Source organism: Schistocerca cancellata, chromosome 7 (genome assembly GCF_023864275.1).
Source record: "Schistocerca cancellata isolate TAMUIC-IGC-003103 chromosome 7, iqSchCanc2.1, whole genome shotgun sequence".
NCBI classification, from domain to species: domain Eukaryota; kingdom Metazoa; phylum Arthropoda; class Insecta; order Orthoptera; family Acrididae; genus Schistocerca; species Schistocerca cancellata.
In genome coordinates, this window is record NC_064632.1 from 75,173,034 (window position 1) to 75,190,625 (window position 17,592).

The 17,592-nt window shown below is 42.2% G+C and overlaps 1 non-coding gene and 1 pseudogene across 1 annotated transcript; both read right to left on the minus strand.

Moving 5' to 3' along the window:
* Window positions 1-4,991, minus strand: part of LOC126092650 (probable cytosolic iron-sulfur protein assembly protein Ciao1) — a 91,883-nt pseudogene extending 86,892 nt beyond the window's left edge.
* A 212-nt stretch (window positions 4,992-5,203) lies between these two features.
* Window positions 5,204-5,310, minus strand: LOC126093515 (U6 spliceosomal RNA). Its single transcript, XR_007521660.1, has one exon. It is a non-coding gene; the product is annotated as a U6 spliceosomal RNA (small nuclear RNA).
* Between the last annotated feature and the right edge of the window lie 12,282 nt (window positions 5,311-17,592).

Consider the following 17,592-nt stretch of genomic DNA (forward strand, 5'->3'; position numbering starts at 1 on the left):
TGTGTGAATTGCAGAGTAACCATGTAGATGTAGATGCAGACACAAAGGTCTTTTCGTCGAACCCCAATTGCTGTGAGTCCATCACTAAGAAGCGGGCGAAATACGTACACTACTGGCCATCAAAGTTGATACACCACGAAGATGACGTGCTACAGACGGGAAATTTAACCGACAGGAAGAAGATGCTGTGATATGCTAATGATTAGCTTTTCAGAGTATTCACACAAGGTTGGTGCCGGTGGCGATACCTACAACGTACTGCGATGTTTCATACACAACCAGCAGTTGACCGGCGTTGCCTGGTGAAACGTTGTTGTGATGCCTCGTGTAAGGAGGACAAATGCGTACCATCACGTTTCCGACTTTGATAAAGGTTGGATTGTGGCCCTTCGAGGTTGAGGTTTATCGTATCGCGACATTGCTGCTCGCGATGGTCGAGAACCAATGACTGTTAGCAGAATGTGGAATCGGTGGGTTCAGGTGGGTAATACGGATCGCCGTGCTGGATCCCAACGGCCTCGTATCACTAGCAGTCGAGAAGACAGACAAGTTATCCGCATGGCTGTAACGGATCGTGCAGCCATGTCTCGATCCCTCAGTCAACAGATGGAGACGTTTACAAGACAGCAACCATCTGCACAAACAGTTCGACGACGTTTGCAGCAGCATGGACTATCAGCTCGGAGACCATGGCTGCGGTTACCCTTAACGCTGCATCACAGACAGGAGCGCCTGCGATGGTGTACTCAACGACTAACCTGGGTGCACGAGTGGCAAATCGTCATTTTTTCGGATGAATCCAGGTTCTGTTTACAGCATCATGATGGTCGCATCCGTGTTTGGCGACATCGCGGTGAACGCACATTGGAATCGTGTATTCTTCATCGCCATACTGGCGAATCAACCGGCGTGATTGTATGGGGTGCCATTGGTTACACGTCTCGATCACTTTTTGTTCGCATTGACGCCACATTGAACAGTGGACGTTACATTTCAGATGTGTTACGACTCGTGGCACTACCCTTCATTCGATCCCTGCGAAGCCCCACATTTCAGCAGGATAATGCTCGACAGCCTGTTGGAGGTCCTGTACGGGGTTTTCTGGATACAGAAAATGTTCGACTGCTGCCCTGGCCATCACAATCTCCAGATCTTAGCAAGTGATAACGTCTGGTCAATGGTGGCCGAGCAAGTGGCTCGTCACAATACGCCAGTCACTACTGTTGATGAACTGTGGTATCGTGTTGAAGCTGCATGGGCAGCTGTACCTGTACACGCCATCCAATCTCTGTTTGACTCAATGCCCAGGCGCATCAAGGCCGTTATTACAGCCAAAGGTGGTTGTTCTGGGTACTGATTTCTCAGGATCTATGCACCCAAATTGCGTGAATATGTAATCACATGTCAGTTCTAGTATAACATATTTGTCCAAGGATTACCCGTTTATCACCTGCATTTCTTCTTGGTGTAACAATTTTAATGTCCAGTAGTGTATAAATAACGACTTGATTAATACAGACAGGGTATTCCAACCCAGCAAGGCAAGAGAACCAGCACTGCCGGCACTAAGTCATTGTTGGCCTCAGACCAACGAATCCGAGTCAATATAGACGTGAGATCGGACCCCTCCTCACAGAGGTCTTAGCTGTACTATTTCCACCTATCCGCTCTTTCTTGTGAACAATGGACTTCCTAATGCGTTTTTAATGTTAACCACCTTGCTATTAATTTCACAGGTTTGATGTATTACCTTAGTACTGACCTTATTAGCAACATAGTGTGCAGACAATAAGCTGTGAACATGTTTTGATTTCTCTTCACTCTTCTACATCTACATTCTACAGTACATCTATACTCCGCAAGCCACCGAACGGTGTGTGGCGGAGGGCACTTTACGTGCCACTGTCATTACCTCCCTTTCCTGTTCCGCAGGCAATAAGCTGTGAACATGTTTTTATTTCTCTTCACTCTTCTACATCTACATTCTACAGTACATGTATACTCCGCAAGCCACCGAACGGTGTGTGGCGGAGGGCACTTTACGTGCCACTGTCATTACCTCCCTCCCTGTTCCAGTCGCGTATGGTTTGCGGGAAGAACGGCTGCCGGAAAACTTCCATGCGCGCTCGAATCTCTCTAATTTTACATTCGTGATCTCCTCGGAAGGTATAAGTACTGGGAAGCAATATATTCGATACCCCATCCAGAAACGCAGCCTCTCGAATCCTGGACAGCATGTTACACCGCGATGCAGAGCGCCTCTCTTGCAGAGTCTGCCACTAGAGTTTGCTAAACATCTCAGTAACGTTATCACTCTTGCCAAATAACCCTGAGACGAAACGTGCCGCTCTTCTTTGGATCTTCTCTATCTCCTCCGTCTACCCGACCTGGTACGGATCCCACACTGGTGAGCAATACTCAAGTACAGGTCTTGCTTCCATTATCAACCGCAACGTCAGAATTGCCTCTCTGGTGCCTTTACCTTTCGTAAAACCAGACACAAACCTCACATGTGTTTCCGTTCCACGGTTTGCAAAACGGCAGTTGCACATCTCATTTCGGAATTACTCACTGTGGCAGATTCAGGTGATCCGCCCTGTTTAGCGATCGCCGCCGGCCCGACCTCGGGGCAGGGCGGCGAGTATTGCCTTTGTGACCGGGGCGTAGGCTGGGAAGCGCAGGTGGCAGATAGGGAGGCAAACCCCGCGCAGCGCAGCGGGGACGCCGGACCAGCTAATGACGGATTACGCGCGGGGCTTATCTGCGGCTGTGACCGTGGCTGGCGGCCGAGATAGTCTTGTGTGTCGGGCGGGGCCGGCGCCGCCAGCTGATTGATTGCTGGCCGCCGCGCTGAGACTGCTGACCGAGCCGAGTCCACACGCCGCCACCGATACCGCGCAGGGCAGCGCGCCACGGCGCCGCCGACGGGCGTCACCTCCCCGTCTACGTGTCACAGCTGTCAGCACGTCCTCGGGGCAAACGTTTCAGATAAACACCATTTAACGTTGGAAACGTTCCCGTTGTTGTGAAAAATTGTTGACGCAAAAAGTTCAGTGAGGACAAACGCGGGGTGGGCGTTAATAGAACCTACGATAATGATCGAAGCAGACGAAATGAATTAAAATTTAGGCGGCGGCCAGGACTCGAATCTGGGTCTGCTGGCGCGTTTTTTTTTTTTTTTTTGTACTCTAAACAGAAATTAAAATCTTTATTATGTATACATAAAAAAGGAAACAGAGACAACATGTGTACTAGCAGTTACTGTTGTAAGTAGGCTGTTTATGTTTTCTTTATGTAAGTAGGCTGTTTATGTTTTCTTATTGGCAACGTTACGTAGCGCTCTATATGAAAATCACTGGCTGTGCTGTGTGCAGTCTGTGGCTAGTTTGCATTGTTGTCTGCCATTGTAGTGTTGGGCAGCGGCAGCTGGATGTGAACAGCGCGTAGCGTTGCGCAGTTGGAGGTGAGCCGCCAGCAGTGGTGGATGTGGGGAGAGAATTGGCAGAGTTTTGAAATTTGTAAAAATGGGTGTCATGAGCTGCTGTATATATGACTTTTGATGACTATTAAGGTAAATACATTGTTTGATCTCTATTAAAATCTTTCATTTGCTAACTATGCCTATCAGTAGTTAGTGCCTTCAGTAGTTTGAATCTTTTATTTAGCTGGCAGTAGTGGCGCTCGCTGTATTGCAGTAATTCGAGTAACGAAGATTTTTGGTGAGGTAAGTGATTTGTGAAAGGTATAGGTTAATGTTAGTCAGGGCCATTCTTTTGTAGGGATTTTTGAAAGTCAGATTGCGTTGCGCTAAAAAAAAATATTGTGTGTCAGTTTAAGCACAGTCGTGTGTAATTGTTCAAAGGGGACGTTTCACTGTCTTCACAGAAATGATGAAACTTATGCATGGGCTTGAAACTGTTTTATCTGTCTCTCACTGTGCATTAGCAGCAACGGAATGTCTAGGTCAAGAGTTACCAGAACTGTTCATCTGTTTAATAATCACTGCAGTTCCAAATTTTTTTTTCTCCATCATCATTTGCAATTGCTAATAAACCAGAGACCGTAGGATTCCATGAAACACTGTTGACATCTTGTGTGTGGGCTCCATATCATGTGTGCAATAAAGAGAAGGTCGGGACATTTCTATCAGAACCAGGAGATACTTAACAAATTCTGATGCTGCAGTCACCACATGCTGTTACAATGAGGTCTGTCGCCCCAGACCAGACAATATCATAAATTGTACGATAACCTGACAATGTGCACACGCATTTCCACACAGCATCCGTTCCTGGTGTCACAATTCCCTCAGAATTACCTGAGAGGTATTAATTCCAAATTTTTACCGTTACATCAGCACTACATGTTGCAAGTCGTGAGCCTGTGTGATTAAAAGCCAAACTCCAAACAGTTGACTCATGAGAACTCAAAGTAGCTGCACAAATCCAAGCATTGTCATAGGGGTCTTCCCTAAAAATTTTCACAGTGTTACTGTAACTCGGGGAAGCCAATATATCAAGATGTGGATGCCATAACACTTTCTTAACAGCTTGCGTACGTGCATTCAAGACAGCTGCGCATTCATACTCATCATCTTGTGCAACTTACCACACCCAAACGCTTTTATCTCTGCTGCACGTTACAAGCAACTGTCCCGATTTTGACGAGGAAACACTTTTTACTTCGTTTTCATGACCTTCTAACGTTGCAGTACATTCAAACTCTCCTGATTTTTTATATAGCCACAGTAGCGTCGAAATTTGCTGACGCTAGGTAGTTTCCGCAAGGAGACCATGCTACTTGACGGATAGTCCTTTGAAGACTGTCAGTAAAACTACTTTAGTAATCCATTTTTCGCCTTATCTACCCCTGATTAGAACTGTTTTATCTTCTCCAGAACTTGCCAGAAATGATCCTTGGGGATGCTAGCTAACATTCCATACCCGTCCTTGATTACCAAGTAAAGTTTGCACATATTCCATTCGTACCATTGTGTATTTATTTTCTACGTCTTTTTTTTCACTCTTGCATTATCCTCTCTACGTACGTAACGCTCGTCATACAATGTCACACCACAAAGTCCTCGTGCTAACGCATGGAAACAAAACCTACTATTTGTTTTAAAAATGTAGCAATGAATGTATTTGAACTCGCTACGTTTTGTCGACAGTGCACACCCTTACCGTTACACTGCCAGCTGAACAAAAATGTGGAATGCTTCACGATTTTGCGTGTCATCCTTGCGCAGGGGCCATGCTAATCTTTTCTGTATCGTTCCAATTGTAATATATGTACCACCGAAGCTAGTGCGGCGCGTTAGACAGAAATGCTAACCATTACACCACCATAGGACGATGGTTAACATTATTGCACGAAGTATCTAAGCTGAGTGCTCTACCCAACACAAACTGCATTTTTCTCTTACATATTGTCACTACTGCAAGGGCTCTCCGATATTGGCAAGCACCCCAGCATTGGACGTAATGGGACGTCCTTGTACCATTTGGTGATGTAATAGATCTTATAATTAAATGTTTCCCTGAGACCTTTAAGTCCCTCTTTATTATGTACGACAAACTGCAGGGACGGTGTCCTTACTGGAAATTGAGGACAAAAGGTCCTAGCAACATGTGTCCGGAAATGACTCGTTGCCATGGTAGATGGTGCTGCCGAATGAAATTTCCTCTGACCATGTTCCGCGTACTCCTCGTGTGTTGCAGGTTGTGCGTTGAAGCAGCGTACTGTATGCAGCAGAATGGTCCGGAATTCATGTCGAGAACAAGCAGAGATGGTGTTTGTGTGCTGCGAATGTGATGAAAGTAGCCAAGACGCAGTACCACTACAGTACCATCACAGACACCAACCAAATCACAAAACATTTGAAGCCCCTTTTTGGGGCGTTTGTGTGATCATCGGTCCTTTGGCACAGGTGAATGTGCGGGGAGGCGGCACGCTGTGCGTACGCCACACTTCGAGGACTGGGCTCTGCAGGATACTGAGACGAACCTTAGGACAAGTTCCAGGCAAGTAGCCGGCCGACGTCACTATCTCTATCACCTGCAACGAATGCAAGGATTATTAACAGTGGATATCCCTTTACTGGAAGGTTGTTGTCGATAGTTTTTGCGCCTGACTATCACAATTATTAGATTACTGTCATCAGTGCTCTTTACTGACGAAGCAACCCTTACCAGAACTACCATTTACAGTCTGTGTAATTTTCATCTGTGGGCTACAATCTTTGCGCAATGGTTGAGGAGTCTCATCAGCACTGGTCCAGCATCAGCGATTCTTGGTGACCACATACTTGAACCGGTTATTATTCGAGAACGTCTCGACGGGAGAATTCACCTGCACTTCCTGTGGAATACCCTGCCTGCCCTGCTGGACAACGTGCCTTTGGCAGTACGACAGGCAATGTGGATTATATATGACGGAGCACCACCTCACTTCTTCATTACAATGCATCGACACCATAATAACATTATCCCCGGACGTTGAATACAACGCAGAAAAACGTTGTGTACGCTGAAACAGTTCCTAATGAGCAGAATCTTCAACAGTGTGCTCACGACTCCTGTAACTATTCAGGGAGAGGCCGGAACGAGCGAAAGAGTGAGGAAAGCCATAATGCGACGTGTGAACGCATGCATTGCTTCCCATGTAGGCCACTTTGAACGACTGTCGTAAGTGGGATGCGATGAAGCTCTGTACTGAGTTCTGGGACAATTTGCTGTCGTTGCACGCACGCCATCCATTTCTGGACACATGTTCCAAGGACCTTCTCTCCTCATTTCCAGTTAGAAATCCGTCCCTGCAGTTTGTCAGTTATATTAATCTTCAGCCTGTAAACACTTTAATACAAAAAAATAATTAACCAAATGTAATGGAAATCATCAGATTTGATGTATAACTTATGTACAAACAAACAAATGATTGCAATTTCATAATAAATTGGGTGATTTATTCGAGAGTAAAACCTTCAAAAATGGAGCAAATCAATAACGCCCTGGTTGACTTCTAATCCTATGCAAGCAGTTACTTGCGTTGGCATTGACTGATAGACTTGTTGGATGTCCTCCTGAAGACATCGTGCCAAATCCTGTCCAATTGGCGCTTTAGATCGTAAAAATCCGGAGCTGGTTGGACGGTCCCACCCATAGTGTTCCAAAAATTCTCAATTAGGGAGAGATTTTGTGTACTTGCTGTCCAAGATGGGGATGGCCAAGTACGAAGACAAGCAGTAGAAACTCTCGCAGTGTGCAGGCGGCCATTATCTTGCTGAAATGTAGGCAAAGGGTGTCTTTCCGTAAAGGCCGCCAAATGGAGAGTATAATATCGCCGTCGTACACTGTGCTGGAAGGCAGCGCGAATAACAATCAAAGAGGTCCCGATGTGAGATGAAATGGCACCCCAAACAATCACTCCTGATTGTCTGGTCATATGGCGGGAGACAATCAGGTTGGTATCCCACCGCTGTGCACAGCATCTCCTGGTTATTAGGACCCAGAATCTGATTAAATGGAGTACAATTGTCTTCGGTGATGAGTCCGGCTACATACTGATCCCCTATTACCAACGAAGAAGTACAGTCTACGATCGAGAAGACAATACTGCTCCATTTTTTGGTAAGGCGGTTCAATGGAGATTTAATGGCGGCAGACCACGGACGGTGTGTACAGCCAGCCACCTACGCAGTAGCTGTGCTGTTTCCACTTGAAAACCTACCTGAACCAAATACAGAAGCATTTGGGTCTTAATTTAGCGTTCACCACATATTGCGTGACGAGATGCTTCGTACCGTTCGTCCTGAGTACAGGCCTTGGGACCATCTGATTCAGAGACTTGTAACGGAACTGAAATGATGGTGGGCTGACAGTAATTTGGAGCCCGCGCGTCGGAAACGGGCGCGCTTGTGTGAGACTGCCAGGGACTGCATCCTGATGCCATCTATTGGCGAAACTGGGAATTAGCGCTAACTGTCAGACAATGCACTAAGCTCTCGGAGTCAAATGTATTCTTTTTCCTGGTAATTATAAGTTATTACTGTATAATTTAATGTTGTAAAGCGCTAGTAGTAAATCATTATGACTGGTATGAACTCCAGGGTAATAAATATAAATATTCTTAAATACTAAATGATTTCGGTAAAAAGGTGGTAGGGGAACGCCCCCACTCTTGGTGATACGAGTGTAGCTAGGGGTAGCTGGAGACACAGGGACTGAACAATGAAATGGCCTGGGGAGTGTTGATGTGATCGGACGTGCGTAACTGCGCTCACGCAAAAGTGATTGTGCAACAGCGAAGAGGCGAATATCGTCGCCGTTTGTGGAGTAGAACGCGACGAATGGTTGTCGAAGTCGCCTCTATGCCACTGGGGCTGATTGTAAGAGTTCCTGCGCCCAGAATTTATGGCGGACGTGCAGTAGCTTATACGAGTGCTACAGCTCGTAGTTCCAGCCGCCATTAAGGGCATGAGGCGTGAAGAGCTGCGTTAGCCACGTGCATCTCACCACCAGCACCGACACGTCTACCCAAGGCAAGACTGCTTGCAATTGTTAAGTCGAACTTTGTATACATGTAAAAGGAGAATACCAGTTTTCTTTTATGCAAGTGCAGAGGACAGAATATAGTAATGAGTAAAATTACGACGCATGTTGTTCATTGTAAAGTGTAGTAACCTCAAACATAGTATAGTGAAATCAGACTGAAGCCACCATCGCCTCTTTCATTTACAATTCTTTTGGTTGTAGAATACTTTAGCGTATAAGAATCTTGAAAAGAGCAATGGTCACACCCGAATGAGTCGCCTATTTACAGTTACTTAAATTTTTCTGAGTAACCTTTCAAGTAAAGTCACTTAACTAATTCTGTATCAATTGTCCAAAGAGTAATATCCAAAATCATTAAATAAGTTGACGGATAGAATTTTGTTAACCCAAGTTTCATAAACTGTCTTGTTAGTAATTACCAAGCGAACTCACAGAAATTGAGAGAGTATTTGCTTTGTAGAATCATCTAGAATGATCAGAAATAGTAATATTCAGAATTAAGTTTAAATTCCACTCTAGCCATTTCACTTTGAAACGAGCCGAAAATTGATTTATTCTATTGATCCTTCAGAGCTGGCGACCGTAGTTACAAGTATTTTCAGGAGGATTCGACGGTAAGTCTGCTGCTCTCGTCGTGCTGATAGGTTTATCCACTGCTGCTAGCAGTGGTGAATGGATACATAAGCTCACTACCAAGTTAAGTGGGTCAGGTAGGCAGTGTTACCGTGTGAACTGTAGGGCACTGTAGGCTGTGGATCGAACCCGTTCAATCATCACAGCTCTTAGGGAAATAGTCCGGTTAGGAGTGTACTAATCATTAGGTAAATACTGGCGAGTAACGGTCAAAAATGTATACGCAAGTGAATTTAGCAAGGTCCACGTAGCACCTAGTTAATGTGGTGCAATGGCGAGGGTAGGAGTGGAGTAAAAGTGAGCTGAGCTTGTGGCAGCTGTGCTGTATTCAAATATTAACAACGTGAATTCACTACTACCTCTTACCATTAGGACTGAGCTATTTACAGTTAAAATACGTAGCAGTAAGCGCAAAGGCGTGACAGCTACAATTCCGTATTGGTTTTATACATACGGAATTAGGAAGCGGGTCATTCCGTCAGTGGAGGGGGTTAAAACAACCGAGTCAGTTGAGAACATACCCCATTTACTGATGGAAAGATTCGGCGGTTCGGTCGCATGTGGCGACCATGACAGGACTTACCAAGTTTGTAGAATAATGGCTGCAATAAAAGTGTTTTATATAAACTTGTAGTTTCAAGAAAATTTTAAATTTAAAATTCTGTTGTAGACAAATATACCACAATTGGTAAGTTCAAGACGACAACCTGCAAAGCAGCAAAAAAAGTCCAATAGTAGGAGTTAAACAAGTAATACTTGTTTTAGTAAACATTTCTATTAGGCACAAAATACAGCAGCATAAGATGGAGTCGAATAGTAACAAGCAAGACGAAAACATTACAAGGTCAGACCCAGAATTAGGGACCATAGATACTGTTGTAGGGTTGGAAAATCTTATAGATGAATCCACACCCATAAGACAGGAGGAACGGGAAGTGAAACCAAAGGTAGTGAAAAGTGAACCCAATGTATCTGTGGATACAAGTCACAAGGGAGAGGATATGGAATTAACAAGTTTGTTAAATAGGATGATGACGCAAATTCGAGAAGGGAATGCTAGTTTGAAAGCAGAAATGGCTAGTCATATATCCCAATTGGATGGAAACATATCTGCTAAAATAAAAGCCAGTTTAGATATTTTGAATATGCAAAGCCAACGTATCACAGAGGTAAACAAATCAGTAAATAGCATTAGGGCTGAAATAACAAATGTTCAGAGAAAAGTCACAGAAATAGAGAAAAGATTTGATACCGAAATTCAGAGAATAGAGAAATCAGTGGAACCTTTGGTTAGTGAAAAATTAGAACCGATAATTGAAAGTAAATTACAGGTGTTAGTACCAGTTGTAAAGAAAGAGATTGTTAAAGAAACGGCAGCTGATATTGAAACACTGCGCAATACCATGTTGAGTTTTGATGCATGTGTGCAGGAGCAGGAAAATACACTGCGTAATGAGATAAACTTGTTAAGTCAGCAAGTTCTGAATCAGACGTTTCTTAACTGTAGTGGTATCCAATTGGTAATGCAAAAATCTGAAATACTGAGTAGGGAGGAAAAATACGATCCTCAAAAGAAACAAGGTGGATGCCATCCAATGGATTTTATAAAAAATTGTGAACGTGTCTTACCAACAGACATGTCGGATAAAGAAAAAATTAATTTAGTAATAGACGCTTTAGCAGGTCATGCTAAACGTTGGGGATTGAATTTTGATATCGACAATTTGAAGTTTACGGACTTCAAAGAAAAGTTCCTTGAGGAATTCTGGAGCACACAACAGAGAGATAGGTTGTGGAGAGAATTCGTTGTCGCCAGAATGCCAGAACATGGGTGTGGGCTCATGAAAGAACACTGTGAAGGATGGTTCAAGCGTTTGGAGTATCTTAAAGATCGTAGATCAGAATTGTAGATAGTGTGGGAGTTGTGGAAAAAGCTACCTGACGATTCAAAACGTTATGTAGGAGGCACTCATCGAACATTCGATGAATTTTTAGAAAAAATCGAGAATGAAGATAGGTGGCGTGAAACTAGAGAGTTTCGAGGTTTCAGAAATCAGAATGGAATAGTAAAAGGTGGTAGGAATGAACCACAAATTAACATGATGAGAGGAAGAGGTCAAGGAGGTAACTCTCAGCGAGGGAGAGGACACTATCAGGGAAACAGGAAGCATGATCAAAATCAGGAAAACTAAATACCGCGCAGGTCAAGGGCCTAACGCGCGCGGAAAGAAAGAAATGGCCCAAATATAGGGAAGATCGGAGTAGTCAGTACTATAGTAGGATAGTGCGTCGTTCGCCTGAAGAGCAGTTACATAAACGAAACTTTGCGAAGTATAATGCAGGGATACAAACAGAGGAGAGAGAGCAGGGAGGAATTATTAAGGGAAATGAAGTAGGAAAAGAATATCGGTCGGATGTGAAGGCTCACGTGAATGAAATTCGAGGTCAGAGTGACGAACTGATGAAGGAAGAGTCAGAGAAGGCGTTGTTTGTCGGTAGGGATGGAAACTGTGCAGAGAGGCAGGGGCAAGGGAGGAGTGATGTGACTTATGGTAAAAGGTTCGTACGAATAGTCGACGAATCGCATCGAGAAGTAATTAAAGAGGAAAGGGTGGATAAGAAAAAGGGGCATAGTGCAGAGACGCATGCCGATTCAGAAATTACCTTGTATGCAGAATATGTACATCAGCTCAAAAGCCAGCCAGCACAATTAGAAAGATCTTCCACTCAAGTGATTAATTTGGACCCGAATATGACAGTGTTAGAGAGCCATACCGATTATGATGTGTACCTAGTGATAGCAAGAGTACATGACTGTGATGAAGATTCTTTTAAAGAAATTAGAGAAAGTGTATCTAACCAAGAGAAAGAGTGTTGTGATCCCTGTAGTACTGAAGCAAATGAGTTGAGTGAGACTGGAATTCCATTAGTTGGGGAAAATAATGAAAGTAAGAGTGGCGAATGCACTATCCAACAAAGGGATAGTAGAGAAATGGATTATTATTTGCGAGAATTATTTGAACCCGAAGAAGGTCATATTTCTAAGGAGGAGGAATTACCATCAGAATAATCAGAAAGCATCCAGGGAGAAAAAGAAGTAGAGGAAGTTTCCGATTCCGCAACCGAGAGTTCAGGCATGACAGATTCGAATGAGAACGAGATGGCATTAAAGAGCCGAGACGAAGGACTATTGGAAAAAGTGGTGAAAGAATTTAGGATGAAAAGGAGAAAGAAACCTCCAGATGGAATGATCAGTATAAAAACCGGAAAAATAATATGGCAAGACTTGGCGGTGGAAAAGGATTTATTATGGGAAGATAAAGAAAGTATGAAGGAGGACAATAGGATGCAAACAGTCCTACCCATTAATGTATGTGGGTACGATTTATATGTATTGTTGGATACGGGTGCTCAAATAAGTGCTATTTCGCACGCAATTTTTGAGATGATCAAAGAGCAACGAGGAGTAGTCATGATGCCAGTAACCGGTGTTAAAGTGATAGGGGCGACAGGGAAATGTAGTAAACCTGTTAAACATCAAGTGATGATGGAATTTAAGATAAAAAACAAGCTATTTTCGAGTGCATTTTTAGTAGTTCCAGAGCTCAGTGCCGAGATCATTTTAGGCATTGACTGGTTAATAAAACAGAAAGTAATTATAGATTGTGACAAAGGGATAATAGTTTGTAAAGTTGATAGTGCGGTATTAGAAATACCATTTGAATCATCTAGAGTAATGGAAGAGAACCAGCTGAGATGGGTAGAATTTAGAGATGATCATGATTCAGGAATAGGTCAAAAATTCGATTGGTTTCTGGTGAGGCAGATAGTTGAAGATGGAAATAAGGAGACACTCCTTCGAAATGTAGTGGATAAAACGGAAGGACTATCTGATGCCCAAAGGGAGGATCTATGGCAAATTATAAAAGAAAATCAGGAGGTATTTTCGGACAAACCGGGATGAGTGATAAGTTATGAGTACTGCATGGAGGTAGAGGAGCATGAACCTTTCTTTAAACAACCATATAATGTACCCTTGTCTAAGAAAGAAGCAGTTCAAAAAGAAATAGATAAAATGGTTTCATGTGGGGTCATTGAACGGAGTTCTAGCCCATGTAATAACCCATTGGTGATAGTAGGTAAGAAGGATGGAAGTGTACAGATAGTGATAGATGCTCGTACTCTGAATAAAGTAGTGAAAGGGAGTTGGATCGTCCGGAGAACATAGATGATTTATTGCAGAAGTTTAATGGTGTAAAGTACATGACTAGTTTAGACCTAACTGCAGGATACTGGCAAATCCCATTAAGTGAGGAGTCTAGGAAGTACACGGCATTTTTATTCAATGGCAAATGCTACCATTACACAGTGGTACCATTTGGCCTAAATACTTCTGTTTCAGTGTTCATTCGGGCTTTAGACAAAATTTTAGGGAGTGAACTTAGTTCGCTAATCACGGTTTATGTAGATGATCTGTTAATTGCTACAAGGACATGGGAAGAGCACATGGAGTTATGCGACAGGGTGTTCAAAGCTTTAATTAAAGGAGGAATGACCCTGAACCTGAAAAAATGCGAGTTTGTGAAGAAAGAAATAAAGTTTTTAGGTCACATAGTAACACCAGAGGGACTTGAAAAGGATCCCAATAAAGTCAAAGCAATAAGAAATAGTCCGGCTGAAAAGAATAAAAAACAACTAGTCGTTTATAGGACTTTGTTCCTTTTATCGTAAGTATGTGGATGATCAGGTGTTCAATAGCCCACATCTGAACAACCTACTTAAGAAGAACAGTGTGTATATATGGACTGAGGAATGTGAAACAGCATTCAACCGGCTAAAAGACAATTTGGCTAAAAACATAAAGTTATGGCACCCTGATCTGTGTGAACCATTCCACATGGCAACAGATAGTTCAGATTATGGATTGGGAGTATCCATATTTCAGGAGGTAATGATAGATGGGGAAAAAACTCATAGACAAATAGCATTTGCGAGTAGAACAATGTCTAAGTATGAAAGAAACTATACAGTTTCAGAGAAGGAGGCTTTAGCTATAGTATGGGGTTTTAGGAAATTTCAACTTTTCTTATGGGGACATAAGACTGTGGTCCATACAGACCACAAAGCTTTAATATTTTTGAAGGACTGCAGATTGTTACATAACAGGTTGACCAGATGGGCGCTGTTTTTACAACAATTTGATATAGAGATCAAGTATGTTAAAGGGAAAGAACATGCAGTACCGGATGCTTTGTCGAGATTACCGGAAGGATGTGAGACACTAGGAAGTGTAAAGAATAGGGAAGATGTTTTTGAGGTGAATTACTTCAAAAAGGCGGAAGGAAGAGAAAAAATTAGGGAAATATGTCGGAATATGCGAAGATATCAGAGTGATGATGATGCACTCAAGCCGCAATGTCAAGTTTGACAATCCAGACGCAACTAACATAAGGGCTTCATATAAAATACATAAAGGTGTACTGTGTCTTCAAAGATTAAATAATCCAGGGAAGTGGAGAGTATGTTGGCCGGAACAACACACTGAAGTGCTGATAGATTATGTTCACTTGGCATATGGCCTTTGTGGTGCACAGAAGTGTACCGATAAGTTAGATGAATGCATTACCTTTAACAACATGGCACAAAGGGTAGCACAGAGGATAAGATCTTGTGATCTATGCCAAAAGGCGAAAGTAACAAATGCAACTAATCAAGGGCCCATGCAATCAATAAAACCTGATGAAGTATTAGAAATAGAAGCAGTGGATATCTTTGGACCATTACCGAAAACCATGGGGGTTTTGTGTACATATTTGTAGCAGTTGAACTTTTCTCAAAGTATATAAAGCTTTATCCCTTGAGAAAAGCTACTGCCAGAGTTGTGTATGATAAAATGGTGTGTGATTATTTTGTGAAAGTAGGGAAGCCAAAGAGAACACTATCAGATAATGGTGTTCAGTTTTGCTCAAAAATGTGGAAGGATGGGATAACTGAGAAACAGGTAGAAGTGGTACATATCTCAGCTTATCACCCATCAAGCAATCCGGCAGAAAGATATATGCGTGAGATAGGTCGGTTATTTAGGACGTACTGCCATAGAAACCACAAGAAGTGGGGCATGTATGTGAGTGAATTCGAAGAAATCATGAATTCATTAACAAACGAGAGCACTGGATTTACTCCAGAAGAAATCCTGAAAAAGACAAGAAGTAAACGTCTAGTAGAAGACCTACTAGAATTTCCAGATAGAGTTGAATTAGATTATGATAGTAAAAAGAACTTAGTAAAAGACAAGATGAGAAAACAAGCAGATGCGAGAGTTCGTCGTCACGACGAAAAAGTAAGGAATCCTAAATTCAAAATAGGTGATCTCGTTCTTGTAAAAACACATGAAAAGTCAAGTGAAATTAATAACGAGATCAGCAAATTTAAATATATATATAATGGACCATTTAAAATAGTGTCCATACCCAATGTGAATGCTTATTATTTAGAGTACCCATTAACAGGCAAACGCCTGGGAGTAAGAAACATAGTGGATCTCAAAAGGTATGAACCACGAATTCTACCAGATTGAAAATAAATATATAAATAAATATTAAAGTAAACCAATATGTAAATAGTTTTGTTTCTTTTGTTCTATGTGAAAGGTAAATGCTCACTAAAATATATTGCAGTATTCTAATGAAAATTCTAGTTTAAGTAGAGATTAAACAGACTGGGAAAGACTGAGCTTCTAAGAAAGCCTTAATAGATGTGAAAATAAGTGTTGTGGAAGAGGTAGAAAAGTGAGGAGGTAAAGTGAAAAGGACGGGCTACAAAGTAATAATCGCATAACGTGTGTTTTACTTGCCTGGGATAAAAGAAGTGTATTTAAAACTTTGTAAAAAAGATGTTTAAAGTGTACTGTGTTTAGAAGTAAGAAAATTGGAAAGAATATTTCTAAATCATTTATGTAATGTTTAGCAGGAAAGAGAGAAAGAATTGGTGTTTAATTTTAAATATGTAATATAAGTATCGAGGTGTATCAGTAAGAAAGGGAAAACCCTTGGTAAAAAACGAACATTTCAGATTTATTATAGGAGAGACTTATTATTGAATTATCACTGTAAGATACTTCAATAAGAAGTGGGGTATGTGTAACGGAACTGAAATGATGGTAAGCTGACAGTAATACGGAGCCCACGCGTCGGAAACGGGCGCGCTTGTGTGAGACTGCCAGGGAGTGCACCCTGATGCCATCTATTGGCGAAACTGGGAATTAGCGCTAACTGTCAGACAATGCACTAAGCTCTCGGAGTCAAATGTATTCTTTTTCTTGGTAATTATAAGTTATTACTGTATAATTTAATGTTGTAAAGCGCTAGTAGTAAATCATTATGACTGGTATGAACTCCAGGGTAATAAATATAAATGTTCTTAAATACTAAATGATTTCGGTAAAAAGGTGGTAGGGGAACGCCCCCACTCTTGGTGATACGAGTGTAGCTAGGGGTAGCTGGAGACACAGGGACTGAACAATGAAATGGCCTGGGGAGTGTTGACGTGATCGGACGTGCTTAACTGTGCTCACGCAAAAGTGATTGTGCAACAGCGAAGAGGCGAATATCGTCGCCGTTTGTGGAGTAGAACGCGACGAATGGTTGTCGAAGCCGCCTCTATGCCACTGGGGCTGATTGTAAGAGTTCCTGCGCCCAGAATTTATGGCGGACGTGCAGTAGCTTATACGAGTGCTACAGCTCGTAGTTCCAGCCGCCATTAAGGGCATGAGGCGTGAAGAGCTGCGTTAGCCACGTGCATCTCACCACCAGCACCGACACGTCTACCCAAGGCAAGACTGCTTGCAATTGTTAAGTCGAACTTTGTATACATGTAAAAGGAGAATACCAGTTTTCTTTTATGCAAGTGCAGAGGACAGAATATAGTAATGAGTAAAATTACGACGCATGTTGTTCATTGTAAAGTGTAGTAACCTCAAACATAGTATAGTGAAATCAGACTGAGGCCACCATCGCCTCTTTCATTTACAATTCTTTTGGTTGTAGAATACTTTAGCGTATAAGAATCTTGAAAAGAGCAATGGTCACACCCGAATGAGTCGCCTATTTACAGTTACTGAAATTTTTCTGAGTAACCTTTCAAGTAAAGTCACTTAACTAATTCTGTATCAATTGTCCAAAGAGTAATATCCAAAATCATTAAATAAGTTGACGGATAGAATTTTGTTAACCCAAGTTTCATAAACTGTCTTGGTAGTAATTACCAAGCGAACTCACAGAAATTGAGAGAGTATTTGCTTGTAGAATCATCTAGAATGATCAGAAATAGTAATATTCAGAATTAAGTTTAAATTCCACTCTAGCCATTTCACTTTGAAACGAGCCGAAAATTGATTTATTCTATTGAT